Below are 12,300 nucleotides of genomic sequence, written 5' to 3'. Positions count from 1 at the left end.
CCTTTAAAATACAAAGTAGTAAAATATTTTGCAGAAAATAAATTAATATCCTATGAATATCCTAAAGACCTCAGATAGGCTGAGTTGGTCTTCCCTTTTTTCCTAGTGCAGAAATGATGGGGCAGCCTGGAGAATGAAGCACAGAAAATAGAGACCAGTAGATCCCACAAAGAAATTGAGTCATTAGCTCAAATCTCAAATGTGGTTTAGTCAATGTGCCCCATGCCAAAGAGAGTTTTCTTCACTTTATAAGTATTTCTAGAATCAATCTTATTTGAAGAAATGGGGATTGCTTGAACTGTTAGTATGAAGATTCTTCAGATCTCCATCCTGCATGCTTGCCATATACGTACTTACACTTAGTATAAAAGGCTAAAATAAATTACTCACTAAAACTACATCTACAGATCAACACTGAAACTCAAATTGGCAATTATATCGACCACCAATGTCATGTTATACAAAGTATATCACACACATTCAATCATTTAATTTCCATAGTGAGAGGAAAGGGAAGTAACATTGATTAACCAACTACCTACTGTGTGCCAAGCAAATATGGTAAGCTTTTTACTTGTGTTTTATTGTTTACTCCTTACAGAACCCCAGAAGGATTGATGGAATTTTCCTTTGTCTATAGGTAAGTAAACAGAGGCATAGAATGATTCTGTGAATTTCTCAAAATGTCAGACGGCTAAAAGGAGGCAAAACTGAGATTCAAACCCAGGTGTTCTGACTCTAAGCCCTTTGCTTTTCACCATTAGGCCATAATGCCTCAAACCCCACTGATTCACACCGAGCTTTTACAAATCTAACTGCTTTATTTATGCAAATGATTTCTGAAGATCCCACAAAAAATGGAGTCATTAGCTCAAATCTCAAATGTGGTTTAGTCAATGTGCCCCATGCCATAATAACCATACCTACTTAATTCACTGATTCACTCCATGTGGTGCTATTCCTGGAAAGATCTATGTGGATACCATCTGTTCCTTGTTGCTAAGCTACTAAAGAGCTATAATCTTAGCAGTACAGTTGTATTATCCAGATTTAGGTGCCAGAATTCGGAGCAAGCTGTCAATAACCTGGTTCTTTAGGTTAAGTTAGGGCTTAGTTCTTCTGTAGTACATGGATAATGGTTTTATACACAATGGGGGATCACTAAATTATTGCTATTTAGTTTCCATCCTTCTTCTCTCTTTTCCTCCCACCAGGCAAGGAGCCTTACTACTCCAAGCACATACCTTGCTCATGCCTACCGCAATGTCTTTGTTTTCATTTCTTCCTTTTCCTACATCCTAAATCAGTTGCAGTCCTCAATCTTATCTCTCTAACCAAATTCTTTCCATCCTGCAAGGACAATCTAAAGTTCCAGATGCTCCATGACACTTTCCCCATCATCACTCCAGGACTCAATCTATACATCCTATTCCCCACATTTTAAAGCACTCATTATTTGTATTACTTCAGACCACACTGAATTTTAAATATTAAAGGAAATAAGTTATGTGAAAGCACAAAACCCTGACATTCTTAATGAATATTTCTTTATATTTTTATACATGTTGATAGCTAATTGGTTCATGTGTGATATTCATGTCTCCCTGCAGAAATTGTAATCATTTTGAAGTCAGGGTCCTCCTCTCTATTTCTTCATCAGCCACTCCACCTACACTCCTAACAGTGCTGGGCATATAAAACACACATTCAAACACTCAAACAGTAATTGTTAATTGATTTTTAGACCTACTGGACTAGAGTCAGAGCAATAGGAGTTACAATTCATGAGAAACTCTTGAGGCAACAGAATTAGATAAAATGGGTAGAAAGGGGTAACTGCATGCTGCCCTCTGGTGATGAGCTCTTGTACCACACTGCCTGATGGTGTCCCTGTGTGAGCATCTGGAGCCTGTCATGCACTCCAGACCATGCTATTCACAGCAGAGCATGAAAATTATGGAATATTATAAATAGAAAGACTCCTCTATGCTAATTATACACTGGTACTTTGTGCTTATTCTTCCCTATTCCTCATTGCAACCCCATGAAGTACATATTCCAATTACGACTATCTTATAGATAAGGAAAGTGAGGCATCGACCTGTAACACAACTTACCCAAGATCCCCAGACTAACAACCAGGTGGAGCCAAGGCTCACTCCTCTTGACTCCAAATCCATATTCTTGTCTCACCACTACCCTGCGTGGAGCAAGGATGGTAGCTGCTGGCAGTGTTACTTGCTCTAACTTATTATTCCACTGTACATTTCAGGAGAAGTTAGGTGGGAGGAAGCATGGGATTTGGAGAAAAAACTAAGAACTCAAAAATCACGACAAAGCAAAATGACATCTACAGCATTTCTCAAAATTTCCTGATAAAATGTGAGAATATATCTCCAAAGCCTTACCCAAAACTAGACATTTATTTGTAGCCTCATGTCTTATGTTAAAAATGAATGCAATTTTCATCCTTTACTCCATAATCATCTTTTTTTTAATATAAGCTATTGGGGTACAGGGGGTATTTGGTTACATGAGTAAGTTCTTTGGTGGCGATTTGTGAGATTTTGGTGCACCCATCACCCGAGCAGTATACACTGCACCATACATGTAGTCTTCTATCCCCTGACCCCCTTTCACTCTTTCTCTCAAATCCCCAAAGTCCATTGCATCATTTTTAGGCCTTTGCGTCCTCATAGCTTAGCTCCCACATATCAGTGAGAACATACAATGTTTGGTTTTCCGTTTCTGAGTAGCTTCACTTAGAATAATAGTCTCCAGTCTCATCCAGGTCACTGCAAATGCTGTTAATTCATTCCTTTTTTATGGCTGCATAGTATTCCTATTTTTAATAGAAACATAAAGTTTTGAGTCATTTATAATGGAATCAACCTGACAACCCAGGTGGTTCCTGCATGGCTATAAAAAATCAGGCACTCTGTCTCCCTGGAAATAACCACACTCCAGTCAAGGAATTATGTTCCTAATATAAAGATGGCAGAACCAGGGAGTCAGGAGATCTTAGTTTTAGACCCAGTAAGTTCAGTAATTCAGCAGTTTACTGAGTCTCCCCATTTATTTTTATTTTTTAAGGAATCAAGAGTGAAATGGCCTCTGAAAGTCCATTTCTCATCAAGGATCTGATTTTACTCCTTGTAAAGTTCATCCTGCTAGGAAATACTGTAAAGAAAGCAAGGATGCTGTATAACTTTTCATTCTGGGAAATATCTCTGTTTTTACCACTCAGACATAGAAAGCTAGGAGACAGGACATTAAGAAAAGCATGCAGAAATAAAAGACAAAAGTTAAATTTGATAAGGAACAATTATATAAATTGGTTGACTTGGCTGAAGGATTATGTCCTGTGTGCCTTAGACAAGGCACCTCAAAAATCTGTATATGGTCCTCTTGCTCTATGTTCATAGTTCATATTTTGTTTTTCTTGTAAACAGGTTAATTTTCTGGCCTAAGAACCATGTAATCAGCAGCAAGGAGTTCTCTTCTATATAAAGAGTAAAAAAGATTTGAAGTGAAGCTGAGAATTATTACCAAGCTCTTTCTTCCATTATTGCCTTTATCCCTTTTATATAAGGTATAACTCCGGAAAAAAAATCCCTCTGCCTTCATTTTTCCCCTACTCACCATAAGTTGACACTAGATCATACACTAAGATTTGAAACATAACAGGTGAAGCTATACAGAAAGTCTTAAAATATTTTATATCTAGAATGATTCTTTTGTGTGAGAAGAAAGGTTAGGGAGAGAGGCAAAGATGAAGTATGAGTTTTAGTTTACTGTTATCCATTAGTAATCTATAATGTTCTTATGTTTATGGTGGGCCTGGAGGATGTTCCAAGACTTGTTTCTAAACAATGGCACTTGGGCGCTCATTACAAGACGAACAGGGCACAGGATATTTTAGTTTCATTTTCCCTTATTTTAAATTCTGATAACATCTGTAAGTCTAAGAATCTCCCCTCAACCCATTTTTCTTCAAAATTAACGTTCAATTTGGAATCATTTCCAATGAGGAAAAACGTGGAGAAAAATAACAGATAAAAAGGAGACGTGAATGGGGACTAGAAACATAGAGGTTCACTAAGTACTGCTGGCATTTGCTGATGCCAAAGAATATATTCTGCAGATGTGTTTGTATATTGTCATCAACTAGGCAATGAAGTCTTTGTTCTACAAGCCAAGAGCCTACAAATCTCTGGATCCAAAATGCCATCCAGTTCCTAGCCCCACAGCTGTTCTAGCTTCCCACAGTGGTAGTGTCTATGTTACTCTTGCTTTCTCAGTTTTCTGGTGGCTTTCTTACTTTAAATTATTCTATAAAGCAAAGATACTGCTTGTTCAATTTACCTCCTAGTAGGCCTGGCATAATGCTACAACTGTGTGTTTAACATAAAGAAGGAGGAATATTATCCGTTGCTGTGGGCTAGAGGAGAGATGGGGAAATAACAAGAGAAAAGAATGAAAGAGAAGGAGGACAGGGAGTAGGTTGTTTTCTGGTATGTGGGGACTGTGTCACAAGTTGGACAGTGAAATGATGATTCCCAGGCTGGGACTCTCTCTTCTGTGCTCTCAGACTCCTTTTTCCATTGGAATTGTAATCTCAGGTACTCTGGAACCTTCATTTGTTTTATAAAGGTTCTTCCTAACCAACTAGAAATGAGATGATAACTTTCTTACGAATATATTTGCAATCATTTCATGACTGCTCCGCACCCACTGTTACTGGATAAGAACATTTGTATCTTATGCTTTTATGTCATAGGATGAGCACCTTCTAGTCCTGCACTTGGATTTAGCAGACAAGGCTTCTAGGACTGGCTGTGGCCCTGTAGAACTTAGTCAAGTCACTTAACTCTCTGAATTATTTCTAAGGTTATATACAACTATAATGAGACTCATACGATTCCTGATTTTAATACTAGTCTAATTTTGAATATCATAAAAGTAGTAATAAAAGAGTTGAGAACTTGGATCATCTGTCTGGGATTTAAGATCTTTCTCCTCACTTCTACAATGGTCTTAGCTAATTAATTTAATCTCTCTGAAACTTTCTATTCATGTATAGATGTTAAAAATTATTATTTCATCAATATCATGTGGTTCTTCAAGAAGCAAATGTAGTCATATATGAGGACATTATGCAGTTTGTAAATGTGTATATTTGGAATAACATTTAAAAATTTGCAGCAACAGTAATAACAACCTTTACCGGGCACACTTTTGGGTCAGGCACTGTGTTAAGAGTTTAATTCACATGATTTTGTTAGACTTTGAACAATGCTAAAAAGTTATATATAACATCTAATTTTACATTGGATGAAACTTAGGCTCAGAGAATTTGACTCATTTACCCATGGTAGCAAATGGTGGAAGAAGGATCCTTCACGTAGCTGAAATTCTGAATCAGAATAAAAATCGAACTCAGATTTTAGTCCTACTACATTATGTCTTACTGTTTAACCATTTCTGATCCTGGCCATTTCAACTTTCTAAGCTTTAATTTTCATATAACTACTATGAAGATGATAAAACTTGTCTTGCCTAATTGTGAAAGTTGTAACGAGAAGTAATCCAGTTTATACTACTTTGAAAATTGTAGCAAGATAAATAAATATAAGGAAGATAGGTAGTAGTAGTAGTAGAGGTAGTCTTAGCAGCAGCAGCAGCAAGAGTAAAAACATTGGTATAATTTTTTCAACTCTACATGATGAAAATGAGAAATCCCATTGCTCCTAAGCATCTTCTTGCTAAATAAAAATATCTAAATGAAGCTTCAAAAATAGCATATCTAGTATTAGCACATTAAAGCTTTTCAGGTGTTAGTGTGCATATTTTTAAATTTTGGTTTGCTACATGGAAGAGGACTGTCATTATTAACTCTGAACAGCTGTCTATTTTTCTGTTCTGTAACAAATAAGTTTGGAGTTCTATTTTTGCAATTTCCGCGATGGGTATGGAAAGTGGAAGTGGCAGAATGTAAGCTTTACTCTATTGTACAATAACATATATCAATGCTAATACTCCATTTTAATGAGTCATCAAAACATTTTATAATGAGCAATACTGGAATACAAAGAAGGCACCCTGCACCTGGTGTTAGTTTTTCGTGGCCTCCAGATGTGTATGTACAGGCATCACAAGACCGGTAGTCAAAGAAAATGCAAACTTCACAAGTGAGGAAGATATAAAGATAGCAGGCTCTTGCTTTGTTATTAAAAACCCAAAGTGACAATTTCATTCCACTTTACCAGCAATCTGCAAATGTTCTTGCAGTCCCAAGCTGTTGTAATTATCCAGGTCGCTTCTGGTGTAGTTCCCCGCTCTGCCTTAAATTGAACATCTCCATAGATTAAGTGTCATCTTTTTTCCTATACTAATAGAAATTCCATTAATAGCCTTGTTCATATTCTTCAAAAGGAAATGGACTAAAATTTGGGGTATTACTAATACCCCAATAAACAGAAATACAAAGCGAGGTTAAGAGGAAGGAAACAGGGAAATGAATTCGACATGATTGAGGATGATGAGTTAAGTACTATTTAGAATGCAGAAAGGACAAAACACACTTGGAACACCTTGAACTGGGACTGAAAGTCATCACTGAACAAATCCTATTTAGAGCTGACCTCAGCATACGATGGTTCAAACTATATATCCAGGGACCAGAGAGGCAGAATCGGTGGATGTGATGCTGGAGCTCAGGAGACATAGTTTAAGAATTTATTTGAGGCAAGAAGGATCATTTCCTCATTATCATTTCATTGTTGCCTAAATTCTCCCTTCTTAAGTATTCATCATTCCATCTATGCAGATTTACTTAGCAAACATAATATTTAAGACACCATACTTGGCACTGCAGAAAGTAGGAAGAGGAGAAGTGCATAGTCTTGCCCTGCAAGGAATTCATAGTGTCATGTGGAGATAAAAGAAACCTCCCAAATGCTTATAATCCAAAGCAGAAAAAAAAATGCAGGAGAGAAATAGGGACAAAGTCCCATGACAGGCATGAAGAAAGGCAGGTGGGATTATGGTTAGAAGACCTAAGTTCTCTCCTGGTCTTACTGGCCACATGATTTTAAACAAGGTACTTAACCCCACTGATCCTCTAGAATGTAGATAATAACAATGGTCCATTTCATGTTGGTATTGTGATGACTGCATACAAAAGTATAGATTAAAGTAGTTGGTAAGATATTTCCCTACTCTTCTTTTTCCTCAGGGGGGTGTTAATCAGGGTTGAAGTAAGGAGGGAAAAGTCATGTCTTCCGGTTACTAGACATAAGGGAAGGCTTGTGGAAGGGGATAGGAGTTAAGTCCTAAAGGATACAACCTCACTTTGAAGACCAGTGTCCTCAGCTGATCTGTTTATCTTCTCTTCAACTCTGTCCTTCATCTTCTTTAGCATTGTATCCTATTCCTGTACCACTAGTCACTAACTGGCCCCTATCTTAAAGTTCTGTGGCTGTGGGTATAGAAACCCACTTGCACTGGCTTAAGCAAAATTTGGAACTTGTTGCCAGGCTAAAATGACAAGAAGCACAGCAGGGCAGGCTGCCTGATAAACTGGAACTAAGAACTGGGAGTTTTGGGGGACCCAGAAAGTCACAGTCCAGCCTCTCTTAGTTCTTTTCAGCCTCATTTCTCTGCATCTTTCTTTGAGACCACATATTTTCTCATCTCCTTTTCTTTTTCTACATTTGTTTCATTCTTTTACATCTCTGCACAAACGTTCTCTGCTTCTCCTTGGATATATACTCAGCTCTAGGCACCATTGTCAACCTGTAGGTCAGGCCACACGTAGCAGGGATAATTAAGCCAGGTTTCTGAAAATCATCTCTTTCTTAACTTGAGGTTCTCTTCTGAGGCTCCAGTGCCTTTGTCTGTGGGCTTGAATTATTTAGTGTTGTTTTTATGATTTACCTGTATAATTCCTGACCTTAAATATGACCCAACTCTCATCCTGGTTGTTCTGACCTTGCTTCTGTAATGCTCAAAATGTTAGATCACAAGTTGGAGAAAGTAACATACTCTCATTTCATACTGCTCTTTCTTGCCTTAGTGCCTTTGTTCCAGTTGTTTTTAACCTCTCACCTCCCTCATCTTGTAAACCCCTGTTTTAAAACTGTCTCAAGACTTTTCTCCTTTTTCTAGCCTTCCTTGGTTATCTTTCCTTTCCATCCCAAGCAGACGGATCACTCTTTCCTTGCTGCATTTACCATGGCTTGTACATCTTTTAATTGCTGCTCCTAATCACACTGCAATACAGTTTTCTTGGTTTTAATGTTTTCTTACTCTAGTGAGGTGGTTAAGAAAATGCTCTCTGAGGTTGGATCACTGAGTTCAAGGACCAATCATTCCATTTATTAACTATGTGACTGTGGGAAAGGTACTTCATCTCTCTTTTTTTTTTTTTTTTTTTGAGATGGAGTCTTGCTCTGTCACCCAGGCTGGAGTGCAGTGGCGCAATCTCGGCTCACTGCAAGCTCCACCTCCTGGGTTCACGCCATTCTCCTCCCTCAGCCTCCCGAGTAGCTGGGACTACAGGCGCGTGCCACCATGCCCGGCTAATTTTTTGTATTTTTAGTAGAGATGGGGTTTCACTGCATTAGCCAGGATGGTCTCGATCTCCTGACCTCATGATCCGCCCGCCTCGGCTTCCAAAGTGCTGGGATTACAGGCGAGAGCCACCGCACCCGGCCCATCTCTTTTTTACACTTTGTAAAATGGAGATGATAGTACCTACATCAGAAGTTGTTGACAGAATTGAGATAATACCTGTAACATGCTTGGAACAGTGCATGGCATAAAATTCGTGCTCAGTAAATATTAACTATTACTTTTTGAACTGCCAGTACCTAGCCCAGGGTGTGGCAAGCAGGATGTGTTAATTGTTTGCTGGATAAATGAATTATATTTTAAAACTAAAGCATATTTGGGAGGATGTTTTATTTCTTTTGTTTTGTAGTGACTGAAAAAGTATCTACTGTTGCTACACTTTCTGGTAATTGATGTGTATCTGTGTATGTATACATGTAATATTGAATTGCAATTGTGAGAAACACTGTAAACAACTTGCATAGGATAGTATTCAGGTGTGTAATAGAGATATATGTGTAACTGTTTATTTTATGTCTGTCCCCACCACTAGAAGGTAAATGCCTCCAGGGCAAGGTTTGACTGTGTCCTATTTATTATTAGACGTTCTAGGCATATCGCAATTTCTGACACATAAAAGGTATTTAATAAGCATTCGTTGAATAGATGAACACATGGAAAAATGGACTGTGTTTACACAATTAACAAGTGCCTTTTCTGTATCCTCCACTTGGAATGTCCTCTTCTTCCATCATTACTGAGTGTCAAAATTCTGTTTAACTTTCAAACCTAGCTGAGATAGCCTTCCATGAAGCTTGCCCCTTCTCTGAATTCTTGTGGTAATTCATAGACTCTTAGTATACTCTACATTTTGCATATGGTATTACAGTGATTTGCAAATCAATCTGAAAATTCTTGGGGGCAGAATTCCAATTAGGGGTTCTCCTGATTTATACATGTTTATATCTCTCCCAATGCTTAATAAGCTGCATAACTTTCACATTAGGGTCAGAAGAAGTTTTTCTGAGATGAATGAATGAATGAATGAATGAATAGTATTGCAACTTCTTTTTGACTGACAGAAGCCCCAAGTCTACCAGCAAGATGAGCATAAGAACTGTACTTAGGACCCACTGATCCCCGTGTGAATGTTTTTATGAAATCCGGATATGATTGTTAGCAGTACAAGGAAAACCAAATTTGTACATTGCAGCAAGAGATACTAGGGCACCATTTGGTAACACTATCTCTCTTACAAAGTGATGATGTCACAAAGAAGTTTTAAGTTTACTTTTGGGCACTTGTCCTGTCTAGAATAGTGTCTGACACATAGTAGGGGCTCCAGAAAATGTGAGTGAGCTGATTGAGCTCACAAATGAATAAAAACACAGGCCAGTCTCTACGAAAAGAACTACTAATTGAGACTGTTTTTATAAGCATATCTACTCATTTGAATAAAATTGCAAAGCCTCTGATTTGCCTAATATCCAAAAATATTGACTGCCTAGAAGAATGCCCTTATGCCCCCAATGATGGAACCAATTTAAAATACTTCATGAGAACTTTCTATAAATCATGCATTTAATAAATATTTAGGAGCTTACATTCACCAGACACTTAGGCTAAAAGATAAGAAAAGTTCTGTGTTGCTGTTTTGCACTTGTGGCTCTTGGATCCAGCAGATGAACTTGCTTGAGACTCCAGATTTTATTTACATTTTATAACTCTAGGGCAGGATCTAATATGTGAAATCAAATCCTGAAACTTTGAAGGACTTCGTAGTTTGGTTTCCTTCTTCTCTGAAGACTGTTTTGAGCAGCACTATCCAGGTATCAGCAGCTTTGAGGTTCCTTTCACCAATATGAATTTTATATGGGATGTTCCCTGGGGGCAGATTATATCATGACTTGAGATTTTATGTCAGGTTTATTGTTAGTTCACAGAACTACACTGACTGAAACACCAGTTGTGATTCATAGCTTATGGTGTGTGAGTGAGATGATCCAGACCATCTAGGTGGCTCCGCATTCTAATGATGTGTTAGGAATCCACACTCACGGTAGATGCACAGAAGAGCATTTACTTGCTTACGACCTTTTCAGGTCAATTCTCCTAAGATCAGCGACATCAATATGTGACTATACTTTATATACGTTGTTCATTTTCAAGCATTTGATTTAAAAGAGAACAAGGTTTATTTTAAAGGAGGCAATTATTTGAGCCATATATTTGTCATCGATTTAATATAATAGACTCAGCATGATAGGATATGTATACTTTAGGATTTATTAGGATACTGTAAACAATGAAGTGTATCATTAGTACAAATTCCATACAAGTATAAATACGTGTGTACATGAAATATATATCATTGGGTTAAAAAGTGCATAAAGCAGGGAATAAATAGAGTACCTTTTCTGCTGACAAAAAAAATAAATTTAGGGTCAGTTTATAAAGAGTTATTCTTAACTGATAATATTTTAATAATGGCTATATTTTCTAAAAGAAACTCTCATGAAATTGTGTCATATATTTAATAAAGACTTGGAAGATGCTTGAGATATATTGGCAAATTCCCAATATGTTCTGAAAAGATTTAGAGCAGTCAAAAATAAAGCAAACCTGAATGATAATTTGGGCATGATTTTATGTATGCGTGAATTAGGGAAAACTGGAAACATACACTGGAATCAAAGACAGAGCAGCCCACGAATTAAGGGAATTGAATCCAAGGTTAATTGGACCCACAGGGGTCTATTCCATGTATTAACACATCCCTGCCCCTACCACCACACCACCACAATGGTATAGTCAAGGTTTCTGAGTTTTCTCCAGATGGACTTTAATAGAAATAATTTTATGAGATCAGTAAAGACAAAGCTAATAATGAAAACTGTCAAGCATTAATTGGAAACTGGAGACTCTTGTTAGTTGATTTAGTCATTCCTCACAGGCTCACCAAGCACTCTTTATGTGCCAGGCGCTGTGCTAGACACTGGGAATAGATGCACTTCTATATTTAAGGAGTTCAAGACAAGACAACAAGAACACAAACAAGTAAATGTTAGTTCCTTTCTCCAACTTACTTTCCTATTCACATTTACCCCAAAAGTAACAATATAATTAGAGAGACTGAGAGGAAAACACTTAAGAATAAAATGTTAGGTGATAAATCAGAGGTGAATACAAGAAATCAAGAAGGGGGAAGATAACCCTGCCTGGCAAGGGATGGATCCGTGCAAGAGGAAATACTTGAGCTTCACAAGGAATATCACACTTTGATAATAACAACAGAAAAAAAAAAAAAAAAAGGAAGAGAAGTCTCATAAAGATAGGAGAAGCAAACTATACTTTCTAGATTCTAGTTCAAAGTAGGATCCTTATAACAAAATGATTTAGAGAACTTCCCACCATTAGTTTTTTAGACTTCTTACAAAAATTATATAAGCTTTATGGCTTTAATAGTCAAGATCAACTTACTGTGATCCGACAAAAATATAGTGGTTCAATTACAAGAGCTTAAAATATAGCCCAGTGTTTGTGACATTTAAGTGATTTCCAAGTTACAGGGAAAAATATGATGGTATCTAACTTGAGTCACTTGAAAATAACGTGAACTTCAAGGAAGATTTATTCCAGCTATTGAAAGAAGCATATCTCTTGAGTTTCTATGTCACAAATAATGTT

The 12,300-nt window shown here is 37.3% G+C and overlaps 1 protein-coding gene across 20 annotated transcripts in view; it reads right to left on the bottom strand.

Annotated features, from left to right (window-relative positions):
* DLG2 (discs large MAGUK scaffold protein 2) overlaps positions 1-12,300 on the bottom strand; it is a 2,190,999-nt gene that overhangs the window by 809,563 nt on the left and 1,369,136 nt on the right. The window lies entirely within an intron of this gene.

The sequence above is a fragment of the Nomascus leucogenys genome, chromosome 15 (genome assembly GCF_006542625.1).
Source record: "Nomascus leucogenys isolate Asia chromosome 15, Asia_NLE_v1, whole genome shotgun sequence".
Lineage (NCBI taxonomy): Eukaryota > Metazoa > Chordata > Mammalia > Primates > Hylobatidae > Nomascus > Nomascus leucogenys.
Note: the sequence above shows the minus strand (reverse complement) of the source record. Positions and strands in the feature narration are given on the sequence as shown.